Source organism: Panthera tigris, chromosome C1, assembly GCF_018350195.1.
Source record: "Panthera tigris isolate Pti1 chromosome C1, P.tigris_Pti1_mat1.1, whole genome shotgun sequence".
Taxonomy (NCBI): Eukaryota; Metazoa; Chordata; class Mammalia; order Carnivora; family Felidae; genus Panthera; species Panthera tigris.
Genome location: NC_056667.1, coordinates 9,460,019 through 9,479,604, shown reverse-complemented (window position 1 = coordinate 9,479,604; position 19,586 = coordinate 9,460,019).

The following is a 19,586-nucleotide window of genomic DNA, read 5'->3' as shown; positions in this document are numbered from 1 at the left end:
CACTGGTCTGGGCAGCGTGGGTGTGCGCTGAATAAGAAGACGGGGCCCCTGCTCGCTTGGCCTCTTTGTTTTTAAGTTTATTTATTTATTTTGAGAGAGAGAGATGAGGAGGGGCAGAGAGAGAGGGAGAGAGAGAATCCCAAGTAGGCTCTGTGCTCTCAGGGCAGAGCCCGATTCAGGCTCGATCCTGCAAACTGCCAGATCACGACCTGAGCCAAAACCGAGAGTTGGATGCTCAACTGACTGAGCCACCCAGGCGCCCCTCTCTTGGCCTCTGTTCTTGCGGGGGAAACATAAAACAAGCAGGTAGACAGGACTGTAATGAAGGTGGTGATAGGCACCGTGAAAGAAAGAAGTGAGGTCCTGCAACAGAGTAATGGTAGAAGCTATACAAGAATGGGTAAATGGGTATATTAGCCAGGGCTCTCCAGAGAAACAGAACCCACAGGGGATATGTATTCTATATATCTATTACTGTTTGTCCATCCACTCATCCACCCATTCAGCCATCCATCCATCCATCCATCCATCTAGATTATAAGGAATTGACTCACATTATATGGAAGTTGCAAAGTCCCAGTATCTACTGCTGGCCAGCTGGAGACCCAAGGGAAAACAGTGGTGTAGTTCCAGTCTGAGTCCAGAGGCCTGAGAACTGACAGAGCCACTGGTCTCCGTTCTAGTCCAAGGTCAGGAGAGGACTCAGCTCAAGCAGTCAGGCAGACAGAGAAAGCTGGGGCTTGGGACGGGGGTGGGGGGGGTGGGGGATAATTCTCCCTTCCTTCACCTTTTTGTTCTATTCAGACCCCCAATGGATTGGATGCTGCCCGCCCACACTGGGGATGACATTGTGCTTTACAGTGTCTACAGATACAATGCTATTCCCATCCAGAGACATCCTTAAGGTCATACCCTTAATAATGTTTCACCACATATCCAGGCACCCCGGACCCAGGCAAGTTGATGCATGAAACTAACCCTCACATCAGGGAAGGTCTCATTGGGTAGCTTCAAGCTGAATCCTGCCTCCTTCCCTCCCTCTCTCCTCTTCTTCTACTCTCTCTACTCCTCTTCCCTATTCCCCCTGGAGGAGACTCGGGCCCCTGTCTGGCCCCCAGCATTGTTGGCCCCAGGGGAGACCACTAGCTCAGGAGCTGTCTTGTCACAGAGTCACTGGGCAGGCGGGCAGCATCTTTCACACGCTCCGTTGCACCCCAGCGCCAGAAGGAGCCACCTCTGTGGGCTCCCCCTCAGCTCAGGTACCACTTCCCTGGAGAAAACTGTATGAGCAGCCTGAAGGCGGTCATCATGAACGTTAGGTGCTGCGTGAATTCCAGGTTCCAGCCATCATGTGCACCTTCCTGTGAATGAAGGCTCACGGAGAAGGTGCTCAGCCAGGGGAGGGGACTCTACTGACACCGGGCTACCTGAGAACGGGGAAAAGACCATGGCAGAGGTGTGTGTCACGGGCTCGGAGGCTGAGAGTGTGAGGCACAAAACAGTCTAACGTCAGCACCTCCCCAGCCTGGCCGCGGACTCACTGAGTTTTGTGTGGGGTCAGAATTGCTGCCTGTTGTCGCAGGGTCCGGTCCCCACCCCCGGGAGCACCCTACCAGGGACACCGCTAAAGGCCCTGGATCCAACTGGGCCCCTGCCAAAGTTACAACTTGTTTCTCCCAGAATCCTGGGGAATTGGTGCCCCGGGCTGTGAAATTAGTACCACGGCCTTGGTCTGATGGGTTCCAGTGGGACTTAATGAGTCTTAATGAGACTTAATGAGTCTATTTCACCCCTCGTGGCCAACAGAGTCAGCTGTTTCCTTAGAAGGCACAAGCCCTGCATGGCACAGGGGCCCGTGGTTGTTTCCTAAATGAACGAGTGAGTGGGGGAGGGACAGCCAAGGGCTCGTTGGGCACAGATCAACCCCCACTTCTGCTGGCTGCACCCCAGAGTTTTGGAAGGAACATGACTCTGGGGAAGAAGGGCTTTAAAATATTACCAGCTGAAACCATCACTGCCCGGACATAAAGCCTGTGAAACGCTCAGGACGTTGGGGACAGGAGGGACATCCAAGCCCAAGAAAATATATACTGACCGGGAGCCCCGGCTCCACTGGGAAAATGCCTTTCAAGAAGTGACAGTGGCACAAGCCAGAGGCAGTGACTCAGTGATCTCTGGCTGGCTGTGGGGTCTCAGGTTATAACTAACAGCAACAAGGACAAGGCTACATACCGACTGAGGGCCTCCTGCACCAGAAATACCCCGTCAGATCACCACCAGTGTCATTGTGTCTCAGATGTCACCTCCTCAGAGTAGCACAGTACCTCGTGCTACTTTCTGCACAGCACGTACCCATGATGTGACATTGTTCCCCCTGTTTACGTGGTTATAGTCTACCTCTCTGGACTGGAACAGGAGCTCCCCAAGAGCCGGGATTGTCCGTGTCCCCAGCCCCGTGGGCTGTCCGTGTCCCCAGAGCCGTGCCTGGCACACAGCGGTGGCACAACCAATATGCATGTTGATTAAAAGACCAAACAAAAGAATTCCATGCACCATACCAGGAACACCACAAACATAAGCTCTTTTCAAACCTCTTTGTAACTCCGGGGGAGAGCTGCTACTATCCCAAGTTTATAGATGAGGGAAACTGAGGCTCAGAGAAGGTGGGTAGGTGACAGGACCTGGCAGAGCTAGACCAGATTCACATTTGGGCTTGGAGGCCTGTGCTCCTGGTTACGATCATAGTTCGTGTGCATTGAGGACACTCTATGCTAGATGCTGGACGAGACCCATTAGGCGACTCACAACCCCTGTAAGGCAGTGTATTCATCCGGGTTTCCCCAAGAAATAGAACCAATAGGATGCGTATAGACAAAGAGATTTATTCTAAGGAATTGGTCCGTGTGATGGTGGAGGCTCACAAGTGCAAAATCTATGGAGCAGGCTGGCAGGCTGGAGACCCAGGGAAGAGCCAATCTTGCAGTTCAAGTTTGGACACCGTCCCCTGTATAATCCCCTTTTAGTTCCACTTAATGGAACTGAGTCCACGAGGCCACATCATGACTGGGCGATTTGCTTTCCCCAGAGTCTACCGGTTTAAATAATGTCAGCTAAAAACACCCTTGTAGAAACATCCCGCGTAACGCTTGACCGCACATCTGAGCACCAGCCAACTTGACCCAGGAAGCAAACCATCACACACAGGTACCATTATCACTTCCCCTTTTACAGACCCATCGCCTCTGCGTGGCAGTTGAGAGAACTGGTTTGGGCCTGGGAGTAACCGGCCTGGCAGGACACAGCCCGTGAGGGAGTGGAGTTTGGCCACAGGTGCGCCGACCACCGCTCACTCTCTCTCCACCCAACTGCATGCCCTTCTCAGGCCAGTGGGAGCGGGCTTGACGGGGACAGCCCGGGGTGGCGCTCTTCTCGGAGCGGTGTGCTGGGCTCCAGGAAGAGTAGCTGCCCTTGCTGGGTGCAGCCAGGATGAATTTATTTGGAGTCTCGAATCTAATGTCTCAGACCCCTTCCGGAGAGTCAAAACCACCAAGACATCTTGTCTCATTGTCTTGCTCTCCTTGATGTCTGATGACCAGGATTCTGGCAGGCATCACAGATGAATTCACCTTATGATGATGACAGCGGGTACCCCCAGTACAGCCCTTGACCCCAGGCCTGGGGCCCCAGCGCTTTAGAGGGTCCTATCCCCGCCTTACTCTGAGCTCTTCCCCCTGGAGTGAAGGATCTGTAGGGGACAGGGTACATACTCACTCAAAACCAATGCCCTCTTCTAGAACATTCTCTGGGAACACAGGACCCCAGAATTCCCCGCACAAACGATGTCAAATGATCTGCACCCACCATCCCTCTGCCAGGATGGACCGAGTGGCCAGGCAGTAGAGGTTGGCAGGGTGTGCGAACAGAGGTTGGCTGTGCAAGCTGGAGTGTCCATGTAAGACCCCCGGAGGCACAGGATAGAAGAGAACGGGGGAGGTCTTAAATAGCTCAGCTCTCCCCACATGCCACATTCTGGTGCAGATTTCTAGGAATGCAAGAATCATTTGAAGCCGGTTTTCCAAGCGTTAAGAAGGTAGTTCTGCCAAGGTAGCTGGGTGGAACACTTCTTTATCAGCTCATCTTCATTTATGACGTACAACGGTTTCGATGTGGGTATGTGAAGGGTATTTTTACTCTTGTCCTGGCTTCATGGATTCTTACAGGGGGGCCTGGGTACCACAGCAGCAACCAAAGGGCAGCCACAAGCCCCGGTTGGGGCCCTAGGGGCCAACACTGCTTCTGCTCTGCAGAGCTGACCCACACCAGCCTTTGTACAGAAAGCATGAAAAACGCATGCACACCAGTTGGGTTCACCACCCACAGAGAAGGTTTGCATTGAACGTCCATGCTTCAGCCACCCCTTTCTCCCCCTCCTCCTCTTCCTTCCCCCCACTCCCCGCCATGTCCCTATAGGCTCAGATGGCCAAAGTTACAGACACGAATTCTAGGTTCCAACAGCGGCTGGAGGCGGGTGTTTTTTCCTATCGCTATTAAATTTAACTGGACCCCGGAGCATATCAAGTCTCTAAGTCTCCTTAACATCCCGCCACCACCAGCTGAGCCAGCCAACAGCCCTGGGCCTTGGCCATAAACTCCTTTTTAGTGGCTCCCAGTAGCCTTGAGGGTTAAGTAATTTATTATTTGCAAAAATGGTCTATTGAACCCTGTATGGTAAAACCACCCCAAAGCAGACCCCTGTGGGTTTCATGTGCCTGCAGTCAACAAGGTAGCTTTGTTCTTTAAGACTCCAGGCTAATGAACAGACATCCAAACTTGAAATTGTTTTTCCACGGAAAAGACTTTTTAAAAATGAAAAAGAACACTTTTCTGCTATTTGCAAATGTGATCCATTTTTGGAAAACACACCTTTCCAGGGTGCGAGTTGTTATATTTTGGCCTTGGCAAAAAATACGACGTGCTTTTTGGTAAAACCTCATACCTGTGTTTGGGACCGTTCATTAAGAACTCATTTGCTGTCTGGAGTTTTGCTGGTATCTAAGCTAAGGATTGGTTTTCCAAGAATCATTCTTTTAGGGTGTGCTACTCAGTATAATACCACTATCCCCATCCAAGCCTCTAACTGAATAATCAGAGTGAAGTAACCATAGGTCTACCAGTCTCCAAAAGAGCCCTGGGGCATGGAAGGTTAGCTCTCCAATGGAGTGCCTCTCTGCTCCGTCCTTGTAGCCAAGTGCCCTTGGCCATGCCATGGACCCTCTTGAGCCACAACAATGAAACAATGGGAGGGATGTCCCACCCAGCACCTGGCACACAGACCCGCCCCACTCCTTCAGAATCCCAGTGGTGTCTCCTTGAGCGCTCACAGGTGCACAGTAGAGGGGACTGTCTCAAGAGAACTGGATAATCAGAGCCAGAATCCCAGCATCAGATAACAGGAGCCAAAGGCGAGCAATCTGAAGACCTCTGACACATAATGAAGGAGCTCAGTTGTCCTTGTCACCATATAATCAGTCCCCAGCCCCACTGCTAGTGGCCTGGCTGCCCTCGATGCGTTTTGGTGCTCACGGAGTCTGCATAAATGTCAGAGGCGGCTCTTACATGCGAAACCTGAGCATCCCCGCAGGTCCACTCGCCAGAATACAAATGGCGCCACATGAAGATTCGTTCAAATTGTGTTGTCGTGCTGGATCCCTGCCTGACTGCAAGTCCGTGAAAGTATTGCCCTGCCCACTCCCCACCCCACAGACTCTAAGTATTTCCAGGGATGGAGAGTCTCTCTCAGGCTTAAAACCCACCCTGAACTGGCGTCCACCGAGCATCCATCGTGTCTGCTGAAGGTTTACCTTTGTCCTGGACAGCGTGGCCTCCATGAGCCCTGCTGGGGCTCCTTGGGGGATGCTTACCACATGATCGGTGCCCTGCCCACGTGTTTAGTCCCACACCACCATCCCTGGAGGTGCTGTCACGGGCCACCTTCCTTTCAACCCTCACTCACCCCACAGAGCCTCAGTGTGTTTCTCATGGAAATGGGGACAATGCCCCCTCCATGGGGTCAGACTAGTCTCTAGGCTAGGCTTAGAAGCAGACCTTCTAAGATCCTTCTAATTTCTCCATTTCTTGGGCTTCCTCCCTGAACACCAAAACCTCCCTCTCCTCAGGCCCTCCTCCACTCAGGTTTATCGACACGAACAAATAGATTTCCCAGGCAGGGACACCACCATCCATAGCCATGGCAACAAGCCAGCTTCGGAACCAGATGAGGCTCAGGTGGGACAGGAAGGGATACGGACATTGGTGGCATTCAGCACTTCCATTCCTTCCTGATTGGTAGGGGAGGTTGCAGGGATCTGCTGAGACGGGGAAAGCCATGGGCTCTCCACACCCTTGCAAAGCTGCCTGGGAAGACAAGAAATGCAGGGCAAGATGTTCCCACCACAGGGCTCCAAGCTGGCACCATGGACGTCTCCCCCAGCCCCATGGAGCCCTCTGCCCCCAAAGATGCCCGTGGTAGTGTAAACTCCATGAGGTCAGACGCAACAGGTCCCCATCACTAAACACCTTGAGCAGGCCTGGCAGAAAGGAGTCCTCCACTGTCACATGAACGAGCAACACACACTCTTCTCCATCTGAAGAAGCCACACTAGGGGCTTCCCTTAAGGAAGTACATGGGGGTAAGGAGGCAGAGCAGAGTCCCGGTTGGAGTCCAACGCAGCCTATTACATTTGACCCACAGCCACCGAGATGGTTGCAACAGAGTATTTGGGAGTGGTAATACTGGAGCATCGAAACAGTAATAAAATATTCTGGTATGTGAATTGTACTCACATTCCACCTGACTCTTTGCAGGGTGACTGAGCTGGGCCTCTGTTCATGCAGCTGACCCTCGGTCCGTGTGATACTGCTGTGAGTGGTCCCAGCCTTTGCCAGCCTGCTCCCGTCCCCAGTGCTCAAGCCTGCAGCCCTAGGGCATGTAAGCCTTGCTTGCTCCAGCCTGAGAGCCCTTGCAACTGGCTGTCCCCTCCACTTGGGATGCTCTTCCTCCACATCTTTGCTCCTTCCTTCTGGTCACAGCCCAAAGGTCACCTTCTCAGTGAGGCCTTCCCCGTCCATCTCAGCTAAAGAACCGTCCCCTGCCCACCTCTAAAGCACCTCACTCTGTTTCCTTCTCTCCAGAGCGCTCATCGCTGTGTGGGCGTCTTGGGTTTTGTTTCCTTGTTTGTTTGCTCTGTCTCCTCCTCTCTTGATGGTAAACTGCAAGAGCAAGGTCCATCCTTGTTTATCCTGTAGGACCAGAGCCCGGATCTGCCATGGGCTCCACAGAGCCTCAGTGGTAAATATTTGTGAAGTGGTTGGATGGGTGGGTGGATGGGTAGATAGATGGACGGATAGATGGATGAATTGGTGGATGGATGGGTAGGCAGGTGGATGGATGGATGGATGGATGGATGGATAGATGGGTGGATGGATACCTGGATGGATGGATGGATGGATGGATGGAGGGATGAAGGGATGGATGGATAAATGGGTAGATGGATAGTTGGGCATGTAGATGAATGGATGGGTGGATAGAAAATTTTCTACCCTTTCCAAGGACTTGAAAGCCACACATAATGTGCGAGGAATACAACCAAGAAAGGATTGACAAGACATACTGAGTGTGTTAAAGGAGAATGCCTCTTCACCTTGAGGGGGGCAGAGTTCTGAGCCCAGGGCTATAACCACATCGGGGACCACTTGTTGTGTTTCCCTCCTTAGCAGTTGCCCACCTTTGCTGTAGCTCAGGAGTCTTCCCCTCTGCCCCAGTGCGGGCTGCTGATTACGGATACAACCCCCAGACTTTGCACCTCGCCTTTTGTCTGAGCCCCAGGAAAACAAGCCCTGGTCAGACTGTCAGATTGCCGAGTCCTGTTAGGCTATGGGGCCACCTCCTCCCCGCTCCTCTCCTCCCCAAGCCCTCCTCCCCCTTACTCTCCTCTCCTTGGCTCTGCCAGCCTTGGCATCAGCGGCGGGGTATTGAGTGATCTCCATCCATGACCATCTGACCCCTAATTACTTCCGTTAATTACTTGGACAGGCTTTCCCTGCAAGAAAGGCTTAAAACCCGGCGATGGCGAGAGGGGGATGTTCTTCACCTGTCCTTGTCCACCACCTGCCTCTAGAGGGAGGAGACTGTGCACCAGTCAGGTTATTCGATTTTTCCAACCATTTGCTCACAGTGGAGGTCAGTCTGTCCCTTTAATGAGCTCCCTCTAAAAGCTTATTCTCTTGCTAATCCTGAATCTTCTAAAGTGCCTGATTGCTTGCTGGGAGAAATCAGTGTGAGGGCAAGAGAGAGGTGGGGGGAGAGCTCTCTTCAGCGTGGGATTAAGTGCCGGGATGATTTCTGGTCCCCACTCTGACTCCCTCGCCCGGAGCCCCCCAGCCCACAGCACAGAAGCCCAAGCAAGGTGTAGATGCCCCTCAAACCGGTTCTAGGGAGGTTGTGTGGGCCCACACTTCCTCCTCATTCTCCCCCACCCTGCATCAATCCTCCTGGTCCTAGATGCTTCTCACTTGGGACTGGCTCATTCACTCATTCATGCATTCACTCAGTATCTGAGCGTTGACACGGATCCAGGCACCGTCCTCCATCAGCAAACAGAACAAACACGGTCTCTGACTTCAAGCACTGTCGTAGCAGAGAAAACAAGTAAAGCAATGATCACGATAGAGGTAACGCGTTACCCTGCCAGGAAGTGCAGGTACCCGAAGAGCCCAGGGCAGGGGCCAGCCCAGGGTGAGGGACCGGGAGAAGGGTCCGTGGCTAGAACTAAGGACTGTGCCCAAACCCCTGCTCTAGGACATGAGCGACTTCCAGCAGGCCTTCTAACAGCGTATGGCTGTGTCCCTAGGAGGACCCCAGCCCCCTATCAAGTGCCTGCCTGAGGAAGCTTATCAGAATTCACTGTGCTAGCCAACACAGGACAATGCGCCCAACTTCCCTCTCTGAGAGCATTTACTCAAAAGGGCTTTCAGTTAAGGGTGCTTCCTCTGTTCCTTTGAGATTATGCATCTGTCCTATAACTCAGGAGTTTTTCTCTGGGGCCTGGGAGCCATTCCTTTGAAATGTAACCATTAGGAAGGGAGGGCCCCGGCTCCCAGTCCCTGTGCGGGGAGCACAGGATCCTCACTTCTGTAACCGCCAAGCTGGCAAACGCAGCTGGCCTCATCTCAGGTGCACTGACCACCCTTTGTAGTTTTTCTGAGCAGCCCCCCACCCCGCTCACCTCCTTCCTCACTGTCCCTTTAAAATGCACAGTCAACTCTGGCAGGTCAGAAGAGAACTCCACTCTCCCCTACCGTCAGGCCTCACCGAATAAAACGTTTTCACCCCTTTAACTAGGGTCCCTCTGTATTTATCTTTGACACCGTGGAGGGGAGGTTTAATCTGAAACTAGAAAGCTGAGCAGTAGTTAGCCAAGCTGAGGGGGTGGGTCTAGGGCAAGGAGGTGGGGGAGAATGTTCTAGGCAGAGAAAAAGGGAGAGATCAGAAGAGGCTTAGGGGACTGGAGATGGGAGGGGTGAGGTCTTTGGTGCCTGGCCTGGCCCTGGGAGAGCCTGGGGGCACTGCCTGAGGCTGCACACACCCCACCTCCTTCCCTCTCCCAGTGAGCTTCGCCCAGCCCGCCCTGCCCAGCCCTCCCTGCTGCAGCCCCAATGGCTTCCTTTCTTATTAAAAACAAAACCTGAGGGGTGCCTGGGTGGCTCAGTCCGTTAAACCTCCGACTCTTGATATCAGCTCAAGTCGTGATCACAGGGTCATGGGATCCAGCCCTGAGTTGGGCTCTGAGCTGACAGTACAGACCCTACTTGGGATTCTCTCCCTCTCTCTCTCTCTCTCTGTCTCTCTCTCTCTGCTTCTTCTCTGCTCATGCACGTTCTATCTCTGTATTTCAAAATAAATAAACTTGTAAAAACTAAAGTAAATAAAATAAAATAAAATAAATTTTAAAAATATTTAAAAAACCGAGGCACCTGGGTGGCTCAGTGGGTTAAGCATCTGACTTCAGCTTGGGTCCTGATCTCATAGTTGGTGAGTTCAAGCCTTGTGTCAAGCTCTGTGCTGACAGCTCAGAGCCTGAGGATTCTGTGTCTTCCTCTCTTTCCGCCCGTCTCCCGTTCGCATACGTCTTTCTCTTGCTCTCTCTCAAAAATAAATAAACATTAACTAACTAACTAAATACATTTTAAAAAACACAAAAATTGAGATAGGACATACCACCCAGTCCCCCTTTGAGTGCACTTGAGTGGTACAGGGGTTACTACTCTCTAATTCTGGAACATTCCATCACACAGAAAGAAGCCCCATACCTATGAGCAGCCACTCCCATTCGCCGTCCCTCACCCCTGGAACCACTCATCTACTTCCCGTGTCTGTGGATTAGCCCATTCTGGACATTTCATGTAATGGAATCACGCAAATGTGGCCTCTGGTATCTGGCTTCTGTCACTCAGCATCCTGTTTTCGAGGGTCACCCCTGTTGTGGCATGGGTTCGTATCAGTGCTCCCTTTTCTTTCTTTCTTTTTTTTTAAATTTTTTAATGTTTATTTATTTTGAAGGAGAGAGAGACAGAGTGTGAGTGGGGAGGGGCAGAGAGAGAAAGAGGGAGACACAGAATCCAAAGCAGGCTCCAGGCTCTGAGCTGTCAGCACAGAGCCCGATGCGGGGCTTGAACTCATGAACCGTGAGATCATGACCTGAGCTGAAGTCAGACGCTTGACCGGCTAAGCCACGCAGGTGCCCCTGGGTGCTCCCTTTTCGTGGCTGGATAATATTCCACCGGGGGGCTACATGGCCCTTGGCTCATCCATTCATCGGGGGACAGACGTTGGGATTGCTTCCCTCTTTGGGTACCGTGGATAATGCTGCTGTGAACACTCATGTGCACAGGTGGGGTTTAAGGGTTTTTTAGTGAACAAATGTTTTCGATTCTTTGGGGTGTATACATGGGGGTGCAATGGCGGGTCACATGGTAACTCTTTAACTTTTTGAGGACCTGCCTGTTCTCTGAAGTGACTGCACCACTTTCCATCCCCCCAGCGACGTACCAGGGTTCCAATTTCTCCACGTCCCTGATGACGCTTGTTATTGCCTGTCTTTTTGCGTATAGCCATCCCCATGGGCATGAAGTGGCACACAGCTTCTCTTCCTGTCCCTCCGGTCTCCGCTGTCTACATCTGGCTTTGCGTGCAGAGCGGCACTGTGTGCTGCTGAGAGACCCTCACGAGTCGGTGAGAACACGGCAAACCCAGGGGCTCTGACGTTTCTACCCTTCACCCTGCTCTTTTCTGCATCGCCAGGGAGAAACCCCTTCACCGGGGCAGGTAGCTGATGGCAGCTCATGTCCCAGGTTCCTCCCCATAAAAAGTGCTCAAAGAGGCTGAGCTGGAGAACCTTCCAGCCACAGCATTTTCTGTCCTCATCATCACAGCCCATCTTTGGGTGCAGAGCGTGGTCCTAAACGGCGCTCTGAACTGAACCACACTCTGAAAGGGAGGTCAGCGCCCTGGGGAGAGGAAGAAATGCTCTCAGAACACTTGCTCTGACCCAAGCTGGGTGCAGGTGGACTGTGTCCAGGAGGGCAGGGCCGGGGGCACGGAGCAGGCTGGTGCGGCCAAGGGTCCTGTGAAAGGGAGGCTGTCCAGACTCTGAAGGGCTCTTCCTTCCCTGCGGCTCTCTGCTCTCGGCAGATGGCATCACCTTTTGCTGGGATACAGCTCCACTGCAGGGGCGGGAGCCAACGTTCGCTCAAAATCACAATCTCTGACTTAGGAGGACGTACATCTGCCTCCCAACAGGGCAGCTGAGTCACTTGATAAAGGCAGATTGGCCTTCACTGAAACGTCTGGGGCAGGGGTGTGGGGCGTGCGTGCATGCGTGTCTCTGTAAGCCCAAGCAGCTGGGATGCAGTTTCCGGTTAGGCTTTGCCCCTCCTGACACTCCCGCAGGGACTGCGCCTGACAGAAAGTTAGGAACCTTCTGTTCCTTCTGGAACCTTCTGGAACCTTCTCTGGCATTTGGCCTTGGGTGGTTGAAGCCACCACCCGGGAGTTGCCCCGCCCTCCCCCAAGTGGTGTGCTGGGACAACGGCTCACAGAAAAGCGTTCCTGAGTGGAGCATTGGCCGATTCCTGGGGTGTAAATATAACCGCCCCCCTGGGTGGATTTCAAGCCACCAAGGTGATGTCACTGAACTGGGAGCTGGGAAGAGATGCATAGAGTTGGTCTCAACCACTGATGGGAGCAGGCAACAACATACCACTGGCCCTGCCCAGAGTCCCCCAGTCCCCCAGTGACTGATGGGGGAGGTATCAGGGATTCAAAACCGCTCTCCTTTGTCCCAAGGTGGGACTGGCCCTGGGAGGCCAGTCATGCTCTGGGGGTCCCTGCAGGACCAGCCAAAGCCAGCCTTCTGAAACCAGCCTCATACCGTTTCTTCCCCTGGTTTCTTCTGTTTCCTTCACTCCTTGGTGGTGTCTTCCGAGGACTCTCACTCACTCAATCACATGTGCCGCAGATCCTTGGTCTCGGCCTCGGCTTCCGGCAGACACGACCCAGGACAAGCCTCTCTGCCAAGTGGTGCACATGGGTTTTCTGACAGTGGCGGGAGGGAGGGCGTGACCATCCCCCTGACTTTTGCAGGTAGTCAGAATAGCCTGCACCAGGAAGCAGGAAATTGGCCCCCGACTCCGCCACCCATCGGGGCCAAGGCCCTTCTGCTTGGTCTACCCCACGTCGGACAAGGAGAAAGCGTGGGTGTGGACCCCATCACCTCTGGAAGATTTGGAAACTTTGGTCAGGCCCCATTCCTGGAATCTCCGGTTCATTGTGCCCAGGTTGGGATGCTTCTTATTTAAAAATGCCTCAGGGACATCTGTTGACCAGGTGAGCATGGAAATCATGGTTCGAGGGCAAATTTCTCAGCCTATGCACTATTGACATTTGGACCCAATCATTGTCTGTCAAGGGGGCCGTCCTATGCATTAGGCCGCTGAGTGACAGCCCTGGTCTCCACCCCCAGATGCCCGTAAACCCTTCCCCGGCTGGGACAATCAGAAATATCTCCAGACTCTGTCAAATGTCTCCTGGTAGGCAACATCACCTCCTCCCCGCTCCCTGGTTCAAGATCTATGCCCATGAACCTTGAAATGTCACGGCCATCCATCAAACCATGGATTGGACTCCACACAAACCCTTTTATACTTTAAAAAAGCCTTTTGCATTATATTTTCCAGTTATATTTGCATACAGTGTCTAAATATACTTCCTCTTTAACTTTATTGTTATTATTACCATTATTCTGATTTTAAGTGAGGGGAAGGAAAACTCCCAATTCTAATTCTATCTCTGCGGACACATTCATTTTGCTTTGCCCCACCCCCCTTCGTAACCGTGTCCCCTCTCCACCACTATCTTTTTTTTTTTTTTTAGTTTATTTATTTATTTTGAGAGAGGGGGGGGACATAGAGAGAGGGAGAGAGAATCCCAAACAGGGTCCATGCTGTCAGTGCAGACCCTGACATGGGGCTCAAACCCACACATTGCAAGATCTTGACCTGAGCAGAAACCAAGACTCGGATGCTAAACTCACTAAGCCACCCAGGCAGCCCCCCCACCCCCCAACTATCTTTAATAGAAGCAGTCCCTTCTGAGTCCCTCTGTCGCTGCTGCTGTCAACAGAAGCTCCTGGAAGATCTAGGGAGATTCTGGGACGTAGGAGGGACTGAAGGGCTTGGGAAACCAGCAGAAAGTAGGAATGTTGGCTGGGGGCGGGGATGGGGAGGCAAGCCACTGCCCCTGGGAGAGGGGTTCATAACCAAACCACGTCAGGGTCACAGCATTTTCCTTAGCTCCCAGCTGAGCGGTGGGGTCCAGAGGGTCCTTCTAAAGGAGAGCAGAGTGGGTGAAACCCCAGAGATAGGAATATTCAGCAGCTCTCAAAAGATGGTCCTCTGTAAGCAGTCACTTTACATCCCAATAGAGCCCTTGACAGCCAGACAGAGGAGTTTGGGCCCACCATGTTGTGACCTAGGGAGCCACTGAAAGTTCTTGAGTAAGGGCATGGTGGCGCCAGTAACATTCCACAACACAGGAAGGATCCTGACAGTTGCTAAACCTCCAGGCTTTCTGATGTCTCTCCAGCTTACAGCAAGCCATCCGACAATAATGGGGCGGGTGGGGGGATGCTCTTGGCAATGGGGGTGCTGAGGGAGCAGGCGGCTCGTCTAGCGGACGGGTACTACTAGCACTGATGGGCCCTCATGGTCAGGGCCTGTCTGGACTATGGCGGGCTGGCCGGCCATCGCTGTAAGCCGCACCAGCTTTGTAAGCCAGGCTCCGACATTGAACCAGCAGCTTCCAAGCGCTCTGATATATGGGGCCCAGGGATTTTCTCTTGTGTAAGAGGAGGATTTTCTCAGATTAACCAAAAGGAGACAGGCATACATAAGGCTCTGGATGAGGCTTTGGGAAGGAAATCTCAGCCTTTCTCTAGGCATATTCTTAATTTTACTGAATCCTCGTGAGTGACGGCGATGCTTCTTCAAACCATCTAGGGATGAAAGACAGAGCAAAGAATATGACTCATAAGTCCTTCCCGTTTCTCTCTCTTTTCTTTTCTCATAACCTGAGTCTCTAAATCCAAGTAAATATGGTCCTCCCAGGAGGGGTTTATACAAGTCCACAACCTTTGGCTGGCAGATTGCTTTTTTAAAATCAGTTACTCAAAAAGGTAGTTGAAACTGTCATTTTCAAACCCTGAGGTGGCATCCAATTCGAAAGTGTTATGCAGACTGCGCCTTCCCCATCGCTGGGGGAGTGGACCCACATCCCTTAGGTTGGGCGGATTCCCACCCTGTCCCAGCAAGACACAGCAGCCCAAGAATGCATACGGGGGTGATGAAAATGTTTGGGGACTTAAAAGAAGTGATGGTCGTGCAGACTATGAATGTACTAAATGCTACTGGATTATGCACTTTTTTTTTTTAAATGTTTATTCACTTTTTGAGAGATGGAGACAGAGACAGAGTGTGAGCAGGGCAGGGGCAGAGAGAGAAGGAGACACAGAATCCTAAGCAGGCTTCAGGCTCTGAGCTGTCAGCACAGAGCCCGATGCGGGGCTCAAACTCATGAACCGTGAGATCATGACCTGAGTTGAAGTTGGACGCTTAACCAACTGAGCCACCCAGGCGCCCCTGGATTATACACTTTAAAAGATTAGTTTTATGTTACGTGGATTTCAACGACATTGAAACTAGGGCAGGGTAAGATATATTTTATTGAGGTCAGCATGTAGCCCCTGCCCACTCTTAGTCTCTACCTGTTTGACCCCAAACAGAGCTCCTTGATCTTATATCCCTCTGGCTCCAAACACAAGGCTCCTTATTTTATTTTATTTTTTTTAATGAAATTTATGTCAAATTGGTTTCCATACAACACTCAGTGTTCATCCCAGCAGGTGCCCTCCTCAATGCCCATCACCCACCCCCCCTCCCTCCCACTCCCCATCAACCCTCAGTTTATTCTCAGTTTTTAAGAGTCTCTTACGGTTTGGATCTCTCCTTTTCTAACTTTTTTCCCCCTTCCCCTCACCCATAGTCTTCTGTTAAGTTTCTCAGGATCCACATGAGTGAAAACATATGGTATCTGTCTTTCTCTGTATGGCTTACTTCACTTAGCATAATACCCTCCAGTTCCATCCACGTTGCTACAAAAGGCCATATTTCATTCTTTCTCATTGCCAAGTAGTATTCCATTGTGTATATAAACCACAATTTCTTTATCCATTCATCAGTTGATGGACATTTATGCTCTTTCCATAATTTGGCTATTGTTGAAAGTGCTGCTATAAACATTGGGGTACAAGTGCCCCTATGCATCAGCACTCCTGAATCCCTTGGGTAAATTCCTAGCAGTGCTATTGCTGGGTCACAGGGTAGATCTATTTTTACTTTTTTGAGGAACCTCCACACTGTTTTCCAGAGTGGCTGCACCAGTTTGCATTCCCACCAACAGTGCAAGAGGGTTCCTGTTTCTCCACATCCTCTCCAGCATCTATAGTCTCCTGATATCAGACAAAGGGCTAGTATCCAAAATCTATAAAGAACTTACCAAACTCCACACTGAGAAACAAATAATCCAGTGAAGAAATGGGCAGAAAACACGAATAGACACTTCTCTAAAGAAGACATCCATATGGCCAACAGGCACATGAAAAGATGCTCAACGTCACTCCTCATCAGGGAAATACAAATCAAAACCACACTCAGATACCAACTCACACCAGTCAGAGTGGCTAAAAAGTCTCCTTATTTTAAAGCTCCAGCCACATCCCTGGCTTCCTCAAAATTTGACATTTATATCCGTTGTTCCCAGAATTATGATCTCCAGTGCTGTTCCAGCTCTGACCTGCTCACCCGGCTTCTTATCTCCTGTCTAAATGGGAGTTCCAAGGGCTACTCCAAGCCATCTATGGGCAAGGTGTTCTTGGTAAAGAACACCAAATGATGGGGGTGTTCTTTAATACAATAGCTCATGAGAACACTGAACCAAGAAGGAAGTAGGAAACAAGCAGGGAGTTGAGGGGGCCACTAGATCATGACTCCAAGCTGCTCTGCCCTTCCCTCCGAAGCCTGTCTGTACATCTTATTTACTGGTTTTCTTGTGCATTGCTGGACAGAGATATTACAGGGAGGCAGGGCTCTCAGATGGCCCCCAAGATTCCTACCCCCTCGTGTGCAGACCCTTGTCCATCCCCTCCCTTTGAGTGTGGGTGGAACCGAAAAAATGATGGGATTTCAGTCCTGCCATTAGGTGGCATCTCAAGACTAAAGGTGATTGGATTTTGCAGATGTTGACTTTGGGTTGATCACACGGGAGAGTGCCCTGGGCGTGCCTTTAAATGAGCATCTTGAAGAGAGAGACTCTCCCGCTGGCCTGGAGGAAGCACGGGAATGAATTCTGCCACAGGAGCTTGGATTAGGACCCCGAGCCTCACCTGAGACCCCAGCCCTGGACGCCCCTCAACTGCAGCCTCGAGAGACCCCTGAGCAGAGGACCCGGCTGAACCATGCACGGACTCCTAGAAACCCAGAGATGATAAATGGGTATTTTATGCTGTTTTAAGCCATTAAATTTTGTGGTAATTGCCATTCTTTGTGGCACATGAATATATAGTGACTTAAGAAGAGAAAGACATCCTGGCCAGAAAGCCCTAAGTGTCAAGAGATTGGATAAATCAAACTTTAGATCTGCCGTCCGAATGTGATTTTGGGGGGATGGGGGCAGAGTTTTTTGTAAGCAGCGTTATTCAAGTATGATTGACATGTAATAAACTGCACATTTAAAGAATATAATTAGACGGGTGCCTGAGTGGCTCAGTCGGTTGAGTGTCCAACTCTTGACTTCGGCTCAGGTCATGATCTCGTGGTTCTTGAGTTCAAGCCCCACATCGGGCTCTGTGCTGACAGTGCAGAGCCTGCTTGGGATTCTCTTTCCCTCTCTCTCTCTGGCCTTCCCCTGCTTGTGGGCACACATGCACACTCTCTCTCTAATAAATAAATAAACATGAAACAAACTTAAGAATATAATTTGAGGAGTGCCTGGGTGGCTCAGTCAGTTGAGTGTCTGACTTCGGCTAAGGTCATGATCTCACTGTTCATGGCTTCGAGCCCCGCGTCGGGCTCTGCACTGACAGCTCAGAGCCTGGAGCCTGCTTCGGATTCTGTTTCCCTCTCTTTCTCTGCCCCTCCCCTGCTCATGCTCTGTCTGTCTCTCCCAAATATAAAATAAAAACATTAAGCATTATTTTAAATATTAAACATTATTTAATTTTTTAATTAAAAAAGAATATAATTTGAAAAGTTCTTATCCATCCCCATGAAAGCATCACCATGATCAAGATCGTGAACGTGGCCTTCCTCCGTCTCACCGCCCCTCCCCATGCCCAGACAACCGTGATCTGCTTTGTCCCCAGAGACTAATTTGCATTTTCTAAAGTTGTAATAAATAGAACCGTTACCAATCCATCGATCACAGCCTCTAACTCGGGAAATGGGCAGGTAAGTCCTGGCGCACTGCCGCGGCCATCCCGAAGGGGCTGGACGAATTGAGGGCACAGCTCCTGGCTGGCTTTGCCAACACTAGTGCTGGAAAGACATCACAAAAGAAGCCAGTAACTCAAGAGATGAGAAAGGGAGACATTTACTTCAGGTGCAGGCAGCTGGGGGTGGTGGCAGGCTTGAGCCTTAACAAGCAACCTCTCTGCCTGCAAGAGGGACATTTAGCATTTTCTAGGCAGAGGTTCAGGGGGGTACACGCGAGAAAGGAGGAAGAGAGGGCGTGATCACGGGCGGGGGCACCGGATGGTGGGCAGGGAAGGGGGCGTGTGGGGTGTGATCTTCCAGGCATTCTGTTGCTATCAGGGCTTTTCTGGCATCTGGACTAGAATATTCCCGTCGTTGCAAAACACGTCAACGCCTTAAGAAAGTGTGATAAGAGATAAGAACAACGGACTTTAGTTAGAGCGTGAGTAAAGAAATCTCGGCTATTTCTGGTTTTAAGTATTGGGGTCTATGGTTGAGCAAGACGGCTCTCTGACAGACCCAGAGCCTAGGAATTCTTTTTGGTTGGGTTTCCCCTTCGCCCAGCATGTCCATTTGGAGACTGATTCGTGTTGTTGCATGTACCAGAGGTCATGCCTTTGGTTGATGAGTTGTCCTGAATACCCTTTGATCTTAAGCAGGACACTCAGTGTCTCTGGTCTCAGTTTCTTTAGTGGGTGAACAGACACCAGGGGCGCCTGGGTGGCTCAGTTGGTTAAGCGTCCGACTTCGGCTCAGGTCATAATCCTGCGGTTCGTGGGTTCAAGCCCCGCGTTGGGCTCTGTGCTGACAGCTCAGACCCTGGAGCCTGTTTCAGATTCTGTGACTCCTCTCTCTGTCTCTCCCCGACTCATGCTCTGTCTCAAAAAATAAATAAACATTAAAAAAAAAAACAGACACCAGATCCCTTGGGAGCTATTACCTGGCTAACTTCCACGTCTTCTCTCCTGGGCTTTGGGACCCAGCACACCTCTTCTAGTATTTTCTTGTCTGTGTACTAGATGCCTGGGTTTTTTTCCATGGGTGGTAACTGCCTCTAAGTCTGAAAAATCTTAGTTTTTAATTTATAGAAAGAGAGAACTTTGGGGGCGCCTGGGTGGCTCAGTCGGTTGAGCGTCTGCTTTCGGCTCAGGTCATGATCTCACTGTTTGTGAGTTCGAGCCCCACATCGGGCTCTGTGCTAACAGCACAGAGCCTGCTTTGGATCCTCTGTCCCCCCTCTCTCTGCCCCTCCTTCTCCCTCAAAAATAAATAAGCTTAAAAAAAAAGAAGAAGAGAGAGAAATTTGAGACTCCAGTATTCCAGGGACCCTCCACGACGCTGAGTGACCTCCCCAACAGCAGACCCTGCTCAGGGAGCGGCCAGCATGCCCATCGCCCTGAGCACCCGAGGGCTCTGAAAACAGGATCCCACCTCAGTGTTGCAAA